Source organism: Epinephelus lanceolatus, chromosome 18 (genome assembly GCF_041903045.1).
Source record: "Epinephelus lanceolatus isolate andai-2023 chromosome 18, ASM4190304v1, whole genome shotgun sequence".
Classification (NCBI taxonomy): Eukaryota; Metazoa; Chordata; class Actinopteri; order Perciformes; family Serranidae; genus Epinephelus; species Epinephelus lanceolatus.
The window spans coordinates 23,400,785-23,419,226 of record NC_135751.1 but is presented as its reverse complement, the minus strand read 5'-3'; the positions used below and the strand labels follow the sequence as shown (position 1 = coordinate 23,419,226).

The following is an 18,442-nucleotide window of genomic DNA, read 5'->3' as shown; positions in this document are numbered from 1 at the left end:
AGACTGCAACCAGCTGAAACTTCTCCCATGTGCCAACCGTGAACTCCGGATCCTTCAGTGTTCATTTTTCAGGAGGTTTTTACCTGGAACCAAATTATTTACAGAGATATCTTCCTCTCCAACACAAACAGAACCGACGACTTTAACTGGTAAAAACACTGAATAAATCAGTTTCACATTAAAAATCTGTGTTTTTACGATGCTGTTCAACTTGTCGCAGAGGGCCGGCTAACTACAGTGGCTGCTGCGAAAATGCAAATGGCCCTATTGAGAGCCAGTGTTCAGTTTGTCTTTTCTGGGCTACTGCGAAAGCATGGCACCGCAACATGGCGGACTCCTCCCTCCAGACACTGTATGAGCAGGCTGTTCTCAGACAAGCACATAGAATACTATCTGATGCTTCCCACAATATCCACACTGATTATAAGCTTTTGCCTTTGGGTAGATGACACAGGATGTGCAAATTTAACCTGAATCATTTTAAAAATTCATTTTTGCCAACCTCAATTAAGATTTGAAATGATGCATAGGTGTTGTGTTGCACTTTAATCATGGTGCTCTGTTGTGTGCTTATGTTATGTGCAATATATGTAAGGCTGATGTGCAATGCTGTTACATGTAGTATGTGTTTTTATGTTTGTTTTTTTATGGTGTATGCTTTTCATTTCTTCTGGACTATTACTGTAAGGCAGCAATACTTGTGCAGCTCCTGAGTCCAAGACAAATTTCCCTAAGCGGACAATAAAGTATACTGTATTGTATCGCATCGCATTGTATCGTATCATATCGCATCGTATCTTGTCCGACTCTATGGATGAGGACCTGCTTGATGTTTCTTATTTTTAGGGAATAATACACTAAAGAAAACATACATATTATTCTATATTCCATTTCTGCCAAATATCCCCCAACACACTGGACCTTTAAATAAACATGTACTAAATTAAACAGGCAAAGCTCTGATGTCATTTGTCTGATGATATTAAATAAAGGGGGCCTATTACAGACAGTATGCAATAGGTCAAAAACTACGGACCGAGAACCAAAAGTGTCTGCAGAGGAAATTAAGGTTCAGGTTGAGCTTCTAAAATAGTTTCCGGAAAAGTTCCTATGATTAAAAAGGACAAATGGAAAGAGCCCTGAATAAAGAAAAATATAGTCAGGCATAACACTTCAAACCGAGGAATAACAGCATGAGAGAATCTTGCCTTCTGGACCCATTTACACATCACTGCAGCATATATTGCGGTTTTAACACTTTCTTAGAGATCATTAAGCCACAGAAATTGCATTTGTCAAAAGCTTATTTTTGACACCATGGGTACACTTGCACAATCTCCACATCCAGACTCCCCCAGACCCCATCAGAGCGAGCTGGCTGGAGGGTACTTCCACGCTTCAGAGAAGTATCAAAACTTTTACATCAGCAGAGGAGCCTCAGTCACGGTGCTGAGTCTGGCCTTTTTCTGACAGGTATAAACACACAGATATAAGTCTGCACCTCGCAGTCAGAGGTTCATTTTCAGGGAAGGCCCACAGTTGGCTGAAACCACAATGCGGTCATAAAATGCACATAGAGCGTAAAAGCCAGTCAAATGGACCCTGGAAGGCACCTTGGGTGCAATTCCCTTTCAGCCAAAACTTAAAAAACTCTGGTAATCAGGATGGCTGCAGGGCGAACGTGGCTTATAAGAGGCCCTGATGACAGACCCTCAGTTAAAGACAGCCATACTCTTTAAACCTGTGCACCTCAACTATACTTTAACGTCATTAAGGTTTATAGTATTGGCATCAAGTTGCATGATCAATTTAACGTGTCAGAGTCTGAGCTGGGATTGCTTGCACACAGCTCTCAACAAAGAGGTGGCTGAGATGGCTAGCAGCTAATAGTGCTAACAGTGCAAACAACAGCAACAGTGCAGACAGAGCTAATGGTGTTAACTGAGGGAGAACTGGAGGGTGGGCGTTATGCTTCTGCAACAATGACACACAACCACTGTGGGTCAGGACCACATTATCAGCGGTAAATTCATTAATTAGCTACCCAGCAGGATGCATTTTTTTCCCAATTCAGACTGGGCAGAACATGGTTGGGGAAGAAATAACACCAGTGGGATACACACACAGAGACTCACAAGCACTAACATGCTTGCACAGCTGAACCAGCTGCAAACAAAAAACAAAAAACAAAAAACAGAAAAAACAACGTGATCTCATCCCTATTCATCATATTTTGACGATTGCGTTAATACAATAATGCTGATGGCAGCCTTTTCTGTTGTGTCTTGGTACAGAAGGGGTCGGTAACTAGGTTTAGTCAACAAAACTACTTGGTTTGGGCTACGAAAAGATTATGGTTGTTGTAAGTCACGTGAGTCGACTCACACGACGAATGAGTGACCAACAATACATTTGACGAAAGACTCATGACAAAATAACTCAACGTTGACTTATAGTTTTACACAGGGCAAGAACACTGGTCTCCTGGGTAAAAGTCCTGTGCTTGTCCTACTAACCTTCCCTTCCACCTGCCCCAAGCAGACTGTCTAGCTCTCTGAACTACGTCTGTTGCTCTGACCATCTGATAATGACACAGCTGGGTTGTTAAAAGTCCAGCGCATCTCTTACAGATGCTAAAGGGTGCATTGTTCATCCATACCTGACGCTGAGGGCAATTGACCAAGTGCTAATTTTTGACGCAATGTGAGTGAGACCAGATTGAAAGAACAGAGAAACTTGTATTACATCACACAAAGAGGGAGCGTGACTTAATTCTCTGTTCAGGACACCATTACGCTACCATATCTTTATATTAATGTTCTCAATGTTATATACAGCTCCTTTAAAGATGACGAGAACTCTGTGTGAACTAATGGTTGTCATGGCTATGTCAATATTAATCTTTCACTAATAGCCCTATAATAACAAGTTTGCACAAATGTATAGGACAGAGTTAGAGATGGTTATTTAATGTATGAAGTCCTGAGGAAAAAAGACCTTCCAAAAACTACCCACTCCACTCACACCATGTCTCTGGCATGCTGTGTGAATATGAAATGCAAAGCAAACTTTGGACTTGGTAAGCATCATTAAAACGTTGCCGCTTGTTATTGCAATGAACCAGATGCCTCCAGCTGCCTCAGTTATTACATAACATGTAAATTCTGTCTGGTCTACCCTTTAAGGGACCCTCACATTTTAAACGTTTCATGGTAAATGACAACAAAATGTGACCGTAAACATTTATTCCGACAATTAGCCTGTATCTCTATGTTTGTGTCTGCAAACCTAACCTGACAGTGCAGACATGCTATCATGCCAGATGTCTTGGAGTTAGCCCACGCAGCCTCCGCTGGGGCTCAGGGGAGAGGCCAGACATGGCTGTAAGATGGCCAGAAGGTGGAAATTTGTGAGGCTCCAAATCCCCTCTTGCTACCATGAACATCTTTTTAGTTAGCATCTAAGGAGAGCTAAAGTGTGTGTTCTTTGGGGGGAAAAAATCCAGCTGATATCTGTCAGAGTTGTTGGTTTGCTTGCTAAGGTGCTAATATGCAATGGAAAATAAGTTATTAGTGGCCTTTACTTTTGTTCATGTAGAAAATCCCTTATCCTGCATTAATTGTTTTTGAATCAAAGATAATTTCTCCCTCAATTAAACTCAAAATGGGGATGTTGCAACACAACATCTGGTGCTTCATCATCTGGGAAATGTATTCTTGTTTATATCTGTATGCATGTGTGTGTGTGTGTGTGTGCATTCACTTGCAGCCTGGGAGTATTTACATGTGTACACTGGAGGAAGCAGGGCCTCCAGGAATTTGATACACCATCCCACTCAGGAAGAGAGCCCAAGTCACACACCAGATAACACCTCAGTAGAGTCGGGCACTGGATGTTTGGTTAAAGCCACATGCATTATGCATGCCCTCTCACTGTAAAAGTACACATGTGTCAAAAGGCTCCCATCATCATCACTCCACTTGACAGATCCGCTTCCATGGTACAGGGGTCCCTCAAGGAGACCTGGGCTCAATATTGGAGGGGAAATCAGTCATGACACTAATGAGGCCCAAGAAAAATGCTCTGAGATCCAGTCAAATTCTCCTTATTCATAATAGTCTTCAGGGAGGTTATTTCAGATTGATTTCATCTGTTAAACAATCTATTCAAGTCATTTTCAGAGAATGTGTTGTACTCATATTGTCAAGACCACAATCGTGCTGTATCCTTTCTATTACATCCTGTAACTTCCCATAAGGCCCAATGAGACAGATCTCGCTATCTTTCCTCCCATCTGGCTTCTTTACATGTGCTCAGTTCCTCCTGGGGTCAGTTGATGGTTAGAAATTCTCTGCTTGTGTCTCGGCTTGTTTTAGTAAACACAACCTCCTTTGCATTAACCCCAACAAGATGTTATCTGCTTTGGTGCCTTCTGATGCACAAGAGTTGCCACTGCTCTTCCGTCATGAAGATTTTCAGCGTGAATCCAATAGAGTTGTGGTGGGAAACACCACACCAACAGGCCATCGCCTTTGACCTGCAAATAGCAGGAAGAGGAGGAAGAAGCCGAGGTTTGACCCTCAGGGGGCCATTCCCAGACAGGGAATCTAGAGCGCTGAAGGAACATGTGTGGTTTTGATATCCGCTGTGCTGCTGAGCAGGAAACAGAGGTGAATGGCATGGGGAATCATCTGTTGATCATCTGGGATATTGGGCCCAAAAGGGCTCCACCTGTAGCCTATAGAAAACCTTCACACAACAATTTGGAAAAACCTTCACACAGCATGTGGACAAAAGAATATTCGAAATGCTAAATGGACGATGTCTTTTTTGCCGCAGAAGACTTGAATATTATCAACATACAGCCATGGTTGGATTAGTGAATGTGCCTACCAGGCACAGACCCAGGGACCCAAAGTGTCAGGGGCCTCCTGGCCTTCACCTCCAAATTAACACATACTGACCAGATAAAAACACAAAACAACCAGAAGGAGACACACAATTACCTTAATTAGGCACAAAAAGACCCTAAAGAGACACAAAATGACTGCCAGGAGGCACAAAACAAACACAAGGAGACAGAAAATGACTACAAAGAGACACAAAACTACCACAAAGAAACACAAAATTACACATTACCTCAAGGGGACACCATATTACCTCATAGTGACACAAATAGTCCTTAAACAGATACAGAACAACTGAAAAAGGCACAAAATTACCTTAAAAAAACACAAAATTGCCTCAAAGTGACCCAAAATTTCCATAGAGACACACAATGACTAGCAAGAGGCACAAAACCATCACAAGGAGACAGAAAATGACTACAAAGAGACACAAAATGACCAAAAAGACACAAAATTACCTAAAAAAAGACACAAAATCCCCTCAAAGTGACACAAAATTACCTCAAAAAGACACCTAATGGCTACAGAGAGACACAAAACAACCAAAAAAGACACAAAATTTCCACAAAGGGATACAAAACCACAAAAAGATGCATAAAAACTACAAAGTGAAGTAAAGTCACCACCAAGTGCATGTGTCTTGCTCCTCATTAGGAGAGGCAGTGGGACCTTTTACATATCTGTGCCCTCATAATCCACCCATGCATAGAGCTACAGTAAACCTGCTTTGACTGTGGCATCTGTGTGATCCTTCACCAGCAGAATGACACCATTAAAAAAAGAGAGAAGAAAGAGGTTATGGACATTTGGAAAAGGATTCATGATTGAGTTCGCCTAATACACTTACGCAACTGCAAAAGCCAAATCAGGTTTGTTTAAAAAATGATGGATGAGCTGCAAATCCTTTGAATATTCAGATTTTTAGATGCTAGCTGTGAAGCCCTGTCTTGGTGTGAGGTTGCTTCTATTTTAGTTGCAGGCGGTAAGGCTCGGGGGCTGCAGCAGACACTGTGGCGCTGCAAGTCCCAGGCAATGTTAGCCTGGCTGTGCTGCTCGAGGGGGTTTTACACCTGAATGTGAGAGGGCCCGGAGACGTCAGAACCATGTAAGCCAGAAGACCCCCTACAGCGCCTGTCCCAGCTTCAACTGGGTCTGCCGGCAGAACGCCTGTCAAAACAAGGATTTCTTTTGGTGAAGGGGCTTTAAGTGAGTCGTGGCTCTGACAGTGATAAATGGCCTTGTCCATCGAATATGAATTTGCACCCACAGAAATTACAAACCAAGATAACTTTATTTGTACAACGGAGCTGGCGATAAATTCAAATTCAAGCACCTGATGAATTGGCACATAAATGATCCGTACTCTGTAAAAGGAATTCTCCTGGTGAGCCCGCAAGGAATGAAACAGCAACAATGTGGTTTTCTGGTATATAATAGCCTGTTTGCTTTCAGTTGCTTCAGGGGTGATTAGCCTTCTCTACGATAACAAAACCGTACCTGTCACTCGCAACAGAATCATGCTACAGCCGTGTAACACGATCTGCTGAGCCTATGAGCTGTGAACAGCGGCTTTATTGATTTTTTTGGAGGTGGTTGATATTGTCACATTTAGAGCAGCACGTTGTATCTGTTTTCAAGGAGTCCAGTCACGTGCGTTAAAGTAAACAAATTGAGTTGCAGGGGGTATGGTAGGGTTTGCAGGGGGTGGGCTCATGTTGTAGGTTGTGACACATGCAGATCTTGTCAGGATCAGGAGGAGCATGTTGGGTTGACGACAAGGCAGAGGTGGTCAGGAAAACCTGATCTCTTTCCTCAGGGAGGACCAGTGTACTGTGGCTTCCTGTTTAAGGGGACAAAGCCACGGTGTACCTTAAGACGCTGTATCACCTCTACCATCCCACGTCAAGCCACATCACCTCCCACTCTACCCCATCCATCCCCACCTCCACGCGCGCTTTGATTTCCAGCCAAAGCAAACAGCAAACTTGGCAGCCGCGGTCCCCGTTCCCATGGTGACAGCGCACAAGGGCACAGCGTTGGCCTTGATGATTTGGATCTGCAGGGACGGACAAAGAGGCCAATTCAAAGCCAGCCGAGAGATTTGGATGCAGGCAGAGCTTTCTGCTGGACACTGGGCCTGAATACACAAGAAAAAAAAAAATCAGCAGCATGCAAGACTTATCGCATCCAATCAACCAAGTGATATTAACACATCCTGTCACTTGGAGGAGACTTGCTGAACAAAGAGGGCGCTTGTCAGGGTTGGATGGGACCAGTAATAGGGGTGTAATGGGGAAGGATACAACTTCAGCAAGTGTAATTAACTCTGTGTACTGTTGAGAGAGTCATGCTGTGTCTGGTCTAAAAATATGTCACAGTAAAGAGGGTGAGGACTCATGCAGTCTTATATTTGGTTTTGATTCATAGAGATTTGTGTGAAAAAATAATCTAAAAGGTCCACTTATGAGCTTTTTGGGGGGGTAGTGCAAACACATCTTAAGGTGATTGCAACAAAAAGTATCCATCAAAAGTTACAACCACAGTTACATCTGACCAACAGCATTATCTGTATTGATTTAGTATCACTCTGTCATTATTGATTAAAGATAGGCTAGGCAACTAATTTCAGTTATATTTGTTGAAATTCTCTTTACATCCTGGTAGCAATCAATAAATGAAATACTCTGGGAAAAAAATTGAAAAAATCTCATATCTGTGGCTATCGCAGGCCTGCAATCAACCCATCTAATAATCTTATTCAGGCCCAATGAAATGATTGTATAGCTTACCTGTCTGTCAGACAGAGGGCATTCCTATCGAGAGGGCTGATTCAATGGCAGAGAATTCTGGAGAGGAAGCTGATATTCCAGCATTGGCATCAACTGCTTACACTGCAACCCAAAAAAGGAAAACGGACTTATCGAAAGGAGAGTCTAAAAGGGAGTCTGACGATAAATGACATAAAACACAAATTTGCATCTGGTAACCAAAGCCAAAGTCTCACTGCTGCAACTTAATGTTCATGTTAAAGTAGCTAAAGTTAGCCAGAGCCTTGAATCAAAGTGTGTCCTCTGCCTCACTCCCCACCGCCAGACCACATCCACAGGAGGAGAGCAGGCAGCAGCTCCAGGGACGAACCCCCAACCAGGGTCCGCAGCAAGACAAGTTCAACCAGTGCAAATCCCCACCAGATCAGTTGACAGGTTAGACCTGGCACTGCTGCTGGACACTTGGCCATATTCAAGCCTCTACAGCCAGAAACCGAAGGTCTGTCTCCCAAACTACTGCCCACTTTCCTCCTGTGGAAGCAGTCCACAATGGCAGGTAGCGAGATGAAGGAACGGTGGGGTGGCTGGCGTTAGCTTGCCAATTCTTGTCTCACTTGTGATCCGATAAAGAGTAAAGGCGGGGCAAGGAGCGTCTGAGTTCATGTGCTGTGTGCAACTCTACAATGAAATAAGATCAACTGAGTCAGAGGAGCTGCAGCAGGAAGGTGAATTTATTCATCTATTTATTTTCCTTTCCCAGATTCCTGCCTACCCCACATTAATCTGAATATTTGGGCCTGTTGACACATTGATTGGGTGAAGAAATAAATGCAGGAGACAAATGTGCTCATCAGAGGTCGTTGAAATTTATATTACCTTTTTCTTTCTTTAAGTGGATACAAGATTTGACAAGAAATGTTAGTTTCCATATTTGAACGGTTGCATTACAACAAAATTGTCACTGAGTTTAGTCACAGCTCATATTTCCTTAATTGAATCTATCACAATCAAAACACAAGGAATGTGGGGGGTTTTTTCATAGGCAACCCAGCAGATTATAGAAAAATTATAATACGGTATAATAATAATTATTTCAGTTCAAGTGAATGGGATGTTAGTACGTGGAATACAGCATTAATCTCCCTGCGACACCCAAAAGTTTCCATGAAACATTACTCAGGTCGACATGTTTCCCTAAATTCCTTAATTCCTGTTACTTAAAGTCTGAAGTTAGTTTTAGTCTGTTAAAGTTCTCAGAAGTAATTTATTTCTTGAATGTCATTTCAGGAATACGTCAAGCAGCTGCTACCGAAACTAGCAGACGACAATGGATGAAATGCTTCTTTTGCAATTAAGCACAACTCAGAGCACTTTCTATTAACGCCTGGGGGGAAAAGGGCTGAGCTATGTGATCTGTAACTCAGACAATTTGTGCCAAATAAAACCTGAATAAATCAGAGCCATATTTCAGCGTTGCCTCACTGAGATGTAAATCTGGGTCTCAGAAAGGCTCTGTGGCCTCGCCCTGGGACTGGAGGTAGTGTGTTATTGTTGATTAAAATGGATTATGGGTGAGATTACAGTCTGTCTCCTCCCAAAGTCCGCTCTAAACTAGCCCAGCGCCAGCAGTCCAGGTCACTCCGAAGAGAAATAGACTTGGTGAGAGAGGCTCTTTCAAACCAGCCCTACAGTCTGTCTGACTGAGTGTGGTTTCAGTGACACAGTGCCTTTTTCTTTTTTATTGGACCACAGAGAGGGATAGGAGTCGATTGAGTGAGGACAAGAAAGAATGAAAAGAGAAAGCAAGAGGGGGAGAGAGGGAGAGGGTGAGGGTGAGGGTGAGTGAGACAGAAAAGTAGACTGATATATAACACCCAGACAGAGGGAGCGACAGCTATCAACATGTGCCTGCGAACTCCACAGACTGACCAGTCCTGTCTGCTGGTGGGCAGCCAGTTTGTGGACTGTGGCTGTGGTGACGAGTCCTCACAGGCCTGGATAGAATGTTTTCACATCTCTGCTAGAACACAAGTTCATGCATACAGCCAAGACTGCTTTGACACTGATGGAGGAGCTCTATCAGTGAATAAAGTACCCTTAATGCTCCGTGACATTCATTCACTGAAAGATGAATGAATGAATGCTTAATAGACTATAACAAGAGTAAGAGTCTACTGCCATGCTTGCAGTGTGAGGTATAGTTCAGTAGGGCCCACATGGGCACAGTGGTGCTTTGAGTTAAATGCTAACACCAGCAGGCTAATAGGATCTCAGTGGCAATGCTAACACAGGATTTTTACTTCTGTTTCGAATTGATGCCGTACCCTATGCCGGAGTCTGGCGTGCACCACCCTAGAAATGTACCTACACGCCACGGCGAAACAGACCTCAAAGTTTTTATTTACTTTAATTCAACAGACAATAAACAATAAATTGTGAAGACAATAAAGCCCCCACAAAAATAACATTTTAAGTCTTGTGTGTGATTTATTCTGGCTTCGTATGAGTAGAGAAAATCTGCTCGTCGCTAGGCTAACTTATTCAAGACAGTTGTTTTGTCTGTGAACCTTGTTAGCTGTAATGGAGCAGAATTTTGTAACATTACCTTTGTTAAATGTTGCTGTTGTCCCTGGCTTCATATGAGTGCAGGAAAAGTCCACTAGCCACTAGGCTAATTTATACAATGTAAAATGCCACAGGCTTGTGCTAAAAACATTAGCATGTTGTATTTTGGGGGAAAATGTGCTAATGTGCTAATTGCTATCAGCTGCAGCACCAACGTAGAGCACAATACTCGCGGCTCGTACAAAAACGAAATATAAATCTACACCTTGTGTGGAAATGTCATCGTCGCCCACAGGAAGGAGGAGGAGGAGGAGACAGCTAGCACTGTTAGCAATGCTGAGAGCCCTGCCAACTCGGGAGCGACCAGTGTTGAGGTGAGTGACCATAGATGGCTCACTTTTGATGGTGGACTTGACTTCTCTTCTGGCGGAAATGAACAACCGGCGCACCAGAATTTCCTGTCAATGGTCCAAAAGTCCGTACCATCCAATAAAATGCTTTCACACTAGTAAGGGACTGGACCATGGTTCCGTTTGGTCCGGACAGAGACCACCTCTTTTGGCCGGACCAAATTTCGGCCGTTTGGTCCGGACTGTGGTCCAGCGGTAGTTTTCACACCTGCGGAACAAACTGGAAAGTCCAGACCAAACGACTTAGGTGTGAAAAGGCCCTAAGTTATTGAATGTCATCCCTAGGGGGACATGACGCCTACAGCATAGCATGGCTAAAAAGTAATAACACCAACCATATTTATTTAAGGCTACACTGAACATCCACCTCTTCTGATGAGTAATGTGAATAAATTGCTTGTGCTAATCCCACTCTTAAGCTTTGAGCAGTTTTTAGACAGTCATATCATTGTTTTGGTGTGGCAGTATGAATGTGGCTCAGTGCCATCAGCTCCACCCCGAGAGTGAGCTTAAAGGTTTTGTAGTGCACACAAAATGAACTAAAAATTCTGCATTCAGCTATTGTATTTATAGGACATAACTTTCTCTGAGTGCTGAGAGAATTCTTCCCGATGATGCAACTCTGAACTGTCGAATGGCATTTTCCTTGTACTAGGGCCCTACTGTGGGAAATGTCAATGAGGTTGATTGCAAAAAATAACATAGACTCATTGTATTTCATTGCTTAAGTCTTCACCCAAGGATTGCTGGAAGGGATAGTTCATCCCCAAATGTATCTTTGAGAAATCATGACCTGGTTGCTCAACATAATCTTCAGTGAAATGAAGATGAAACTGCTCACAACAAGGTCTGTGTGTTATCTTGAGTAACTGAGTCATGATTTCTGGAAAGAGACATTGCTGTTGAGTTTTTCAAATGTATTTTTTGGCGCTTTTAGCACCACAAGCTGAGTGCCATCTGCTTCGATTATATTAGAGAGAAGGCAGACATCTCTACGGCTGATATCTCCAGCACTCAGCAACTCACACTAAAACAATCTAGATTAATAAATAGCACCATGGGTAAGAGGGAAAATATGTGTTTTTGTTTTTGATGTTAACTGTCCCATTCATTAAAAGTGACAGTTTAGGTTTGTCCACAGTTCACACACCTGTGCTAAAGATACATGATCAGATGGGACTTTGTGTTAAACTATGGAAAATGCAGCCACCACAGCTGTCATACACATGTGATCACTTTTGTTTTAGCTCAAAACAGATTCATCATTGTAAATGCTACAGTAATATCACACTTTGTCAAATATGATTTTATGTTTCGTAACTTTCCCTTCTGAGTCCTCCATGTCTCGTCTGTCTCTGTATATTTTAAAGGTAGCGCCATGAGATTTAAGGTCCAATTAAGATAACAGGCACAAGGTTGTAAAAAAAAAAGACACTCACTGCAATTGAGTTGATTACCCCTGTCTTAGCAAGAAAAATCTTAAGGGGATGGCTGAAGTGTGTGTAACAACCAGAGTGGTTCTGTTGTCATAAGGCAGTATTTATTTCTGTTTTTAATTAAAGAAAATGACTCCCATCTGTTAAAAGGTTATTGTTGTGCCTGTTATAAAAGGTTTCAGCAGAACAGTTGATTAATTGAGCATGTCTTCAGTGCTGCACTCGAGCTGGAGCTGACCAACCAATTATCATAATCCAGAGCTGTTTATTTTTTCTCCGCTGCCAGTCATGACACGTCGGCCGAGCCGGTGGTTTTACATTGCGAGGCCTGGTGACAGGAGATGCTCAGTAGCCAGTGAGACGGCGGGAGGAGGCAGGACAAGGCCTGTTCAGTCTGTCAGTCATCTAAAACGCTGTAATGACTGAAAGTTGATATGTCTGGGTTGGCTGAGCGAGCTGTACACTACCGACAGGGATGAAGAAAACACTGACACATTCAGATCAATTTAGTTCTGACCTAATTTACTGTATCAGCTATGATTTGTGTTTCTTATTTTCAGGTTCATTTCGTGGTCTTTTAATATCCCGAGGCCACACAGTGAGAGGACGTCACCAGTGATGCTACAGTATGAACAAGTAATACTTTAACTTTTTGATTTAGCGCTCTGTCTTCGCTCTCTTTAGAAGAAATACAGTCTCATCAGGCAGTTATTGGCTCCATTACTGATGCATTACTATAATGCATTCTCTAATGGAGGAAAAGCAAAGCTGCATTTACTGTTAGCTCATGAAAACCTTGGAAATGTTCAATCGGCTTAAATAGTAACAGCTGATATTTTCATTGGCCAAAAGGCAAAAAGTCAGGTTTCAACAAGGCTCTTTATTTTATGTCATTCTGTACGCCGCTATGTTTAGATGACACATTCACTGTCTCCTGCTCCAACAAAGTGAGCTTAGTCACATTTGGTGACCAAAAGTTGCTGCGGCTTGTCGACAAACGTCTAGCACATTAATCAAACGTTGCCCACAATTGTTTTGTTTTCCAAAAAAAATGAAGTATTTACTGTATGTCTTCTATTTTCACTTTTGGCAAAAGAGAGTAAATGTCAGAGTTAATAAGAGGTTATCGGGAAGGAAAAAGTAATTAAACTCCCTCCCTTTAGAATGAGTCCTTTTACAGTACATGCTGGCGGATATTTCTCCCTCTTCCTCTGTCTAGACACGCAGGGCAGGACTGCAGCTTACATACTGGACAAAAGAGCCATACACGTCTCTGGAGAACTGTGAAGACCAATCCAGCATTTCAGACTTCTCTGACCTGGGCTATAAACGTGAAAGAAACTGGGGAATCCACCATGTTTACCACCAGGTAGTCAGTTTGGGGGTTAAAAGAAATTGTAAAGGGGCTAACAGAAGCCACACAAAATACTGATTTCAACTAAAAGTGCTACAATATGCAGTAGTGGAGCACCCTCACCCCAAACTTACCCTGGTAGTCTGGTAAATTCTGGCTACTGTGCAGGTAGCCAACATGAGTTTAACAGTGGCCACTAAGGAAATTAAATTTCCTTTCCCACCTTCCATGCTTGATAATGGCCTCCTCCAGAAACCTGCTCCCTCCTGACCTTTGCTTCCACCTGTTATAGTCATGGTCTGCCTCATGTCACTCACCTCATAACATTGACAACACCGCTCCACCGGGTGTTAATTGCTACACTCACTACTCAGTGTCCCGGCTAATACTCCCTCGCGGCTGGCAACATGCGTGCCCTCGTATTAAACCGGTGGCACAACTGGTATCTCTGTGTCGCAGTTAACGACAACAGATGTGATCACTTTCCCAGCTACACCTATTTTCTATTGAGAAAAAAAACAAAAAACAGATTTCCAGGTTAGCTCAACAGCTACTAACGCTTGTAAAGTTTGTCTCAGGAGGAAACACAATATATTGTTTGTTTCCTTTTGCTTGGGAACAACTTGGTGGGAAATTGGAGCCTGAATGCAGTCCTTGTGTCAAAATCCTAAAGGCTTGTAAAGTTTTTAAATTTTATTTAGGGAAAAATATATCACACCAGCCAGGAAATACTTAAATGTTCAGCTTAATCTGAGGTGGAATGTAAATAAGTACATTTACTCAAGTACTTAAATTTTAAGGTACTTGTATTTTACTGGAGTATTTCCATTTTCAGGCTATTGTTAGTTTCTATTCCACTACATTTCAGAGGTAAATATTGTTCTTTGCAATCCACTATATTTATTTTTAGCTACGAGTGACTTAGTTTATTTATCTTTTATATCAAAAATATAAATTTGCAAACAGGTTATAATATATTCTTATAGGTTAAGCCACCGAGCAGTAGATCAATTTAAAGTATAGCTTCACCTTTAACAGCTGCAACATTAAAGTGATGAACACACAAATGCATCAATCATTATTCTTCAATAATATAATATAATATATAAGTCTGAAATAGATCTTTCTACATAATGAGTGCTTTTACTTTCAGAGCTGTAAGTATATGTTTTGATGCTAATATAAATGCAGAGTACTTTCGCACTGTAGTATTTCTACTTCTACTCAAGAAAAAGATCTGAATGCTTCGACCGCTTCTGAGCTTATGTATGTAAAAAAAGTCTTGTAATTGCAAAACTGAAAATTGCTTAGAAGACTGATATCTATTATCTCTATAAGTATAGTAAAAAGTCCAATCTGACTTCCTGTAGTCTGAGAGATTGGCCTTTAGTGTAAATCGAAGGCTCAGCCATCCATGGAGGAGGCATGAGGCCGTGACCCCTCTGTTCTCCTCTACCAGGAATGGAGGCTGCTGAAAGCATCATTAATTGCCAAATCACACAGAGACCGTAAACATCAGTAGCCTGCAAGGACATCCCATGAGAATCTTGTCGGCAAAGATGGAAAAAAAAATTGAGTGCAGGTTAAAGTCAAGCATTTTTTAGTCTTTTAATCTATTCAAATCTTGCTCTCAAAATTATTGTTTTTTTTTTGACAGGAAAATAATATTTTGAATAATTCATCATATCTGCAGTTTGATTTTTACAGTATACGCTGAACACAAGCACTCTCTCAGATATAATGTTACAAGTTAAAATATCTGTTAAAGTGACACTTTCAGCAGCTCGTAAAATTCCTACACTGTACCCTCGCTGCCAAGAGACTCTATTTTTCCTTATCATGTACAGTATCAGACTGTGAAAGTGGAGCAATAACATCCTTGAGTGTGCCTTGCCGGGGCAGTCAGCCGCCGTCCGTGGAGGAAATTAAAGTGAAATACATCCCCCCGCCTGGCTCTCGCACGTCACACACCCATAAAGCACTTCTCTGCGATTGTCATCTTTACAGCCTACATGTCGCTTAAGGAGGTTTTTTTCATGTGGCTGAATAAATCAATGTTTGAATATTTGTGATTTGCCTAGCAACAACAATCAAATGCAGAGAGCATTGCTGGCAGTGAAAGAATGGAGCTTGGTGTGTGTTCTTCAAGTGGCAATCTGTATTAATGCCAGTGAGGAAAGTGGGGTCAAGGACTTTAGTTTACTGTTTAAAGTGTTTTCATTGGGGTCGAAATGTAACTGAATATAAACCAAGCAGAGTGAAAAGTTCTATCATCAGCTTAAGAAAGTATTACATAAGAATTAGTAAAGCTTTAAAAGTAAGAAGTCTTTAGAGTTTGTGTCTGAAGTTCAGGTTGGTCGGGACTAGCCTGCGCTCACACTGAAAGGACCTTTTCATCCATGACAGAATGAATCAGAAGCATAATTTGGAGAAAGCTGCTGACAGAAAATCAGTTAGGAAAATATTTGGACGTCCATACACTCCCCCAAACACATCACATGTTAAAAATACAGAAGTTCCTGCACATGCGTGCGAGATGCAGGAGCTGGGGCGCCTGGCCGCCCTCTGGTCTCACTCCATCCGCCCCACACGCTCTGTAAATATCCCATCATCCCCAGGTGGTGGAGACACTAGTCAAGGCCAGGAAACTGCCAGCATGACGGACACATGTCTTACACTGCTATCCCATCGTACTCCCCCACGCACCCCCAGCTCCACCTCCCACAAGCAATACTTCAGATCCCATCCTCAGTCATCAGACCCCTCAGTTGATACATACATACAATACAATACAATACATAGGCGGGAATTCTGGTGTATTTCAACCTGACGTATTTCCCATAGAAGTGGCTATGGGTCACACTAACATTGCACAACACATATCTCTGAGTCAGGACCAAAAGTAAACACAGAATATGTAGGGTAGATTGCATTATTGGCACTTAATACTTTCTATTATATGGGTTACCATTTGGGTGAAAGTCTCAAGGGAATGGCTGCCTGTGTTGTACATTACAAACACACTGCTGCAGTCACAGTGCAAACAAAATGGGATTATGAGTCCACAATTTGTTCGAGTGGTTCAAATCTGAAGTGGTTCATTTCCTGGCAGACGGTGTAAAATACATAAATGTAGAACAAAGTAACTCTAACCCTCAATTTTACCAACCCTCAAAAATAATTACCATTCCCTCGACCATTACCACAAGGACAACATTTATAATGTACCCAAATAACAAAACAAAAGAATGTTTTCCTCAGGGCGAAACATAAAGGTTTGTTTTATGTGGGTCAAATAAATCATTTCAAATCCAGGTACATGACAAGTGAAGTGCAATACTCAGAAGTTTATGATTAAAGGTTTAGTGCAGTGGTTCCCAACTGGTCCAGCCACAGGGTCCAGATTTCTCCTTAGTCATCAGTTCAAGGTCCACACAGTTTAATACATTCAATGTCATACTTTCCCTTGCCCATGTGTTCCAGCTAGTTTGCTGTCTCTGTCAAGCAGTTGTCCGTTAGTCATTGACTCTACAGCTGGAAATGGCACTTTAAAATAAAAGCTCTGTGCTGGTAATTCTGCGACCCACCAGTAGGGAACCACTGGTCTAGTGTGAGCAATTTAGTGGCGCCTAGCTGTGAGGTTGCAGAACTGCAAACTGTTAGGAGGACTACGGTGGCAAGAACATGAAAATGCAAGTGGTTCTATCTAGAGTCAGTGTTTGGTTTGTCCATTCTGGGCTACTGTAGAACAACATGGCAAACCTGCTCCTTACGTAGATATATAAACGGCTAATTATAAAGTAACGACAACACAACAATTCTTATTTTCTGGTGATTATAAACTAATGAAAATATAGTTCAATTAATATTACGTACCATTTCTACCAAGAAACGGTGCTAAATTTTTGTTTTATTTTGTTTTGTTTTGGTTTGGTTTCTGCAGTGCTCAGGACCTGAGACCTGACCTGTAAGTATACAGGATGACTTTTCTGTAACATATTCATCTGGTATATGAGCAGGGGTGTAAATATAGACAGTGCAGGCAGTACAATAACACTAGGGCCCCTGGGGTGGAGGGGCCCATAGTGAGAGCAGGCCCTTGCAAGTGATTCAGATTGCCACCTTGGAAATATACCTGTGTTCAATGATAGATGATTAAAAAAAGAATATTATTAATTTAAAAATGGTGCTATTTGCTGAAAATGTCATCAAAAAGGCAAATCCATCTGTGTCATGGTTTTCTTTTTTCTTTTTACTTTTTCAAATAGTTTGTAGCCATATAAAACAAACTTACATGCTTTTTCTATATGCGATAAAATATATATAAATATAGCCTACTATAAAAACTACTCAATTAAATTATCTATTTCTTATTTTTTTAATATTTAAATATATACATAATAAATAAACATAATTTCAACTAAAGTGTGTGCAAGTTTTGTAAGTGTGGTACGAAATTGGCAGCATCTTCTAACATTAATTAAAAAATTATTTTATAACTGTTACATACAATTACATACAAGTCTGATGAAACATGTTTTAAAATTAGAAGGCATTTGGGCTATTTGATTTAAGTGTTTTACTTACAGAAAGAGCAAAACGTTTACAAAATACAGCCTGTTTAAAGGAAAATAAGCTTTGACTCATCCTTTAAACTACTATGCTCAACCTCTGAATGCACCCCAATCTGCTGGTTAAAACTAAATGACCATTATTCAGTGTTAAATTCACCGGATCTAATAGGCTAAGAGTTAGATACTTTTTATCAGATTTGTTATAATGCTATCTAAAAACATTTTCCTCTCAGTTTGGCGTAACAGACACACACACACACACACACACACACACACACAGACTCTCCAGTGTAGACTAAAACTAGGGTGGCAATGTCCAATTTATTAGCATGTTGTTTCAACTGCAAATGAGTGCATATGTGAGTCAATCTTGCACAGGAATTGCAGATCTAGTTCCATCTGTGGAAAATGCCATATATAAAAGTATA

General features: G+C 41.5%; 1 long non-coding RNA gene across 2 annotated transcripts in view; it reads right to left on the bottom strand.

Moving 5' to 3' along the window:
* The window catches only part of LOC117268132 (uncharacterized), a 54,211-nt gene that overhangs the window by 10,456 nt on the left and 25,313 nt on the right, over positions 1-18,442 (bottom strand). For both annotated transcript variants that reach the window (XR_013488014.1, XR_004502623.2), the window contains 2 exons: positions 7,697-7,798; positions 3,784-7,044 (listed from right to left, as the gene is read on the bottom strand). This is a non-coding gene — a long non-coding RNA (uncharacterized LOC117268132). The remainder of the gene's footprint in view (positions 1-3,783; positions 7,045-7,696; positions 7,799-18,442) is intronic.